The following is a 4,237-nucleotide window of genomic DNA, read 5'->3' on the forward strand; positions in this document are numbered from 1 at the left end:
TCATTACAGAATCCCACGCAAATGTTGTTAGAAACCTAACTGATTTTGTCGATCGAGCTCCATTAAAAACTTTCTTTGAAAATAATAAGCTATACTTGTTTATTCAGCATGCAATCCCATTAGTTTGATCGAGCCGTTGAATTATAATATAAAAAGCTAAACAATTATACTGAAAATGGCAGAAAAGAAAAAAAATTTAAACTGTGCGATGCATCGCGAATCAATAGACTGGCCATTCCAGCTTTTCCCACCGTAATCAGTCTGCTAGAACAAGGTAAGGATAATTCTATCGACATTCTACTAATAACATATGTATACCTTTAAACAACAGAGTAAAATAATCGTTTTATTCTCGATTTTCTAGCATCAGTTATAATGGGCAAAAAATTTAAAAGTGTGTACACGGAAGTTGAAGGATGCAGAATATCGATCAACTTAGCATTGACCGCATTTGAGACCCAGCTTTTAATGTTGTCAGGACAGGGCGAAGCATGGACACCAAACGTATTACAGCCAACGAGTTATCAAACAGCTTTGGATTGTTCAGGTACGTTAAATGATCAACAGTTACCATTTGCACGGTTTATTATTCTTTCTTCGTCATATTTTCATATTATAACACTCATCAATGTATCAAAACACAAATTTTGAACAATTCTATTTTAGCCTTTTTAAATAAATAAATTATCTAATCAGTAAATATTATAGACAGTAGTTATATGCAGATCCGTCAAGACTACCACAATGTCTCCAAGCAAACATGACGTCATCAATAGCTAATAACTTTACAGCTGTTCACTACGTAATGCTCATTTGAATTCACGTATGACATCCCGTATTACACATATCCTTGAATCTGCGTAATATTGTACTCTTTATACTATAAAATAACATTGGCTTTTCCATTAACTTCTTTGTTGTCACATCTGTATCTCTCTAGTGACTCCAGTTTATATAGCATCCTAATATGTACGCTTTTTCATACTGCTTTCTCCGACGAGTCATGTTTTTTCGTATTTTACTCCACTATACATATCTTCAAATCGGAATCATTTTTTCTGATACTTTGCCGAATATCACTTTTTAATTAGAACCTGGATCCATTTCACGGTTATTCCTGAGAAATAGCCTAAAATTTTGAAAGAAAATCAAAGAACTTACTATATTTTTAATGGATCAGTTTTCGGTATACAGTAAAAAACGTTTTTGATGTTTACCCCCAAAGAAATCACTTACGGGTTATGAACCGTAATGACAGTGGTTTGTTGTTTTTAAAATTGCATTTAACTTACCCAGCTAGGCTAGAATTGAGCCATACTGATACCTCAATTTTATAAAAACAAAATTTGTTAAATTTAATTATTTACACGGCGAATTTAAAGCAAAATATTCGACTTATTGGTAGCCACGTTGGGTTTTGTTGGATCGCAGGGATGCCAAGTAATATTTTATGAAATCTGTGCGCAGCCTATGTAAAAATCTGTGTTACGGAAAACGTAGTTTGTCTCAAAACAAGAAGTGGCGATCATTTAGTTTCTGCGTGAGGCAAAAATTAGGTGCAAGGTCGAAAATTAAGAAATCTCTACATTTATGTGCATCATATCAGAAAACGGTGGAAATCTGGGCAGTTTCAGAAATCTGTGTAGCGTGTTGAAAATCTGTAAAACAGATTGATCTGTGCACCTGGCATCCCTGGAGGTGGGAATCAAAACTCGTCGAATTGAGTTCTATAAGATGACGACACGAATGAACTCATGATGAATGAAGTTCAGGTTTGACAATTCTCGGTGGTTTGTTTACTTCGTCAGTTGCGTGAGTACGAGTGCAACGGGTACTCATCTGTTACACTCGAACTCACATAATTATCATGTAAACAAACCACCGACAATTGTCAAACGAAGTTCATCCGGCTCATTTTGCGGGGTTATGTCCGTTGGTGTAAAACCTAATTGGTCGAGTGTAAACGAAGTTCATTCTGTAACATCAAACTGGGGCCCAATAAGGTATATATAGGTGTGGCAGAACACACGGTTTGCTACACTGAGAAAAAACTTATAGTATCTGTGACCAGACTTTCGTGGTCGTTTTGACTATTTACCGAAATAGCAGTAATGACAATTTGAACATGCTCGCTCCAACAATATTTATCATCTAAAAAATGACAATGGAATAGTTTGAATCACTATTAAAATTAAAGTAAAAATAAAAATATGAACACGGTAAACATCTTGAATGTAACCAGTGCCATTGTTATAACTACTTTTCGTCTGATTATCCTCTGCACAATATATAATTAAGTCGTGAACACTAAATGTACAGTTGTTATAAGAATGTAAGTGTTGTAATAACTATATACACCGTTTATGTGGACTTTACCCTTGTGGAAAGCAGCTTTTGCGAATAGTGATTTTCAACTGACAATGCTTTGTATTACTAACAACCATAAAACTTGTCAATGTTTGCGTTCCCATTAAGTATTTCTGCAGGATGCGGCCATTACAGTGAAAAAATGTATACATAACATTCGAGCGTGCTTTTCGGCGTACTCTGTAATTTTAATTTTTTAACGATTACAAACGCATTATCGCTGTGATATTACGGTAAGGCGATAGCATCATAACATTTCATGTAGCTTGTATGTAGTTACAGGAAATGTTATGGGCCTTACGAAAAACTAATTGCTGTTGATGGAGAAACGAATAACTTCTGAAAAGGTCGTAATAAAACAAAATAATTCAGTTAACAAAATTTAAAATATCTCGAGAACTACTACATTTTAGAAAATTTTCTTATAACAAAAGAATTTCGATTTAAAATGGCGTTCAGAATCATATTCAAAAATAAAATTCTACTTTTGACTGTAAATAGTATGAATTATGAAAATTTGCCAAAAGTTGTTGTTAGGAAAACTTTTTTATTTAAAGCTTCTCCATGATCCAAATACACTGAAAAATCTTCTTTTATGTCTGTAAAATGATAAACATGAGACTTTTGACAATTTATGATGGGGTAACGCGAATAACTTTTAAAAAGGAAATAATTACATGAATTAATTGTTCTTGTTGGAGCAAAATTCCGAATATCTTGAAAACTATCGCATTTTGGAAGATATTTGTTAAATGTATTTTGATTTAAAATGATATTTAGAATTATATTCTGTAATAAAATTACAGTTTTGTATGTCAATTAGTATGAAATTTAAAAACATGTATAAAGTTATTGTTAGAAAAACTTTTTTCTGATAATTTCTCCATCATGAAATTACATTCAAAATATTTCTTTTCTCCTTTGGTTTTGTTGACAAAATATAAAAAATTAGAAAAATGGGCTTTTTACAATTTGCATTTTTATCATAAATTTTTGTTTTTGTGAAAAATGACACAAATTTTTTTTCAGTGTATATTTTTTTCGTGTAGAAGTATTCATTCGTTGTAACTCGTTCTCAGATAGTTTTACTGTATAAAATAGTGTAATAGAAAACAAACAAATTTTGAAATTATTGCACGTAGAAACGTCTACGCCCTTTTGAAAAATTGCCCTTGTATAAGAATACTGCAATTACCAGAAAAAATCATGGAGATTCATAAACCGAACACAAATGTAAAGTTTCGTTCGAATCGACGATGGTCATATTTTGTGATCTGCCGGTTTCTCATGGAATCCCTCTATAGTTGGTTAAAAACCACTATACTCGAAAACTCGAATTAACCTCCTTATATGGTAAACCTTACCATATAATTTTTCTTATGTAGTTTTTGTTTGAGGCGAAACTGAGTCAGTTCCTAACTCCAACTGCTGTCAAAATATATGAACTGACAGCGGTTGGGGTTAAAACCTGACCCAGTTTCAGGTTCAAGCGAAATCGCCATTAGTGTAGTATTGGCTATAAATACTCATAGTAATAGAGTCGCGGATGTAAAAACTGGAAAACTGGCAACTAGAAAAACAAGCATGTTTAACTGGCATCACCCAAAAATGTGCAAGCTCGAACGTGCTCGACAGTATTCGATCATTTGCTTTTTTATCAAAATATTTTTTGAAAAAATAATATATTTATTGAAAAGAGAAGTTATACGTTTGATATAGCACCAAGAAATAATAAAAAGCAAAAAAAAATCCAATTTCTTCAAAAACACAAAGTTGATGAAAAAGAGCATAAGTAAAATGCTTTTTATGCAGTTAGGTAGAACACAATAAATATCTTTCTAATTAACATTGTAAAATACTAATACGGACA

At 32.4% G+C, this 4,237-nt stretch overlaps 1 long non-coding RNA gene across 1 annotated transcript; it reads right to left on the bottom strand.

Moving 5' to 3' along the window:
- Nucleotides 1-676: 676 nt before the first annotated feature.
- On the bottom strand, nucleotides 677-3,056 carry LOC131682822 (uncharacterized). The gene is made up of 2 exons (XR_009304167.1): nucleotides 1,293-3,056; nucleotides 677-1,129 (listed from the first exon to the last, which is right to left on the bottom strand). It is a non-coding gene; the product is annotated as an uncharacterized LOC131682822 (long non-coding RNA).
- Nucleotides 3,057-4,237: the final 1,181 nt, after the last annotated feature.

This window comes from Topomyia yanbarensis, chromosome 2 (assembly GCF_030247195.1).
Source record: "Topomyia yanbarensis strain Yona2022 chromosome 2, ASM3024719v1, whole genome shotgun sequence".
NCBI classification, from domain to species: Eukaryota; Metazoa; Arthropoda; class Insecta; order Diptera; family Culicidae; genus Topomyia; species Topomyia yanbarensis.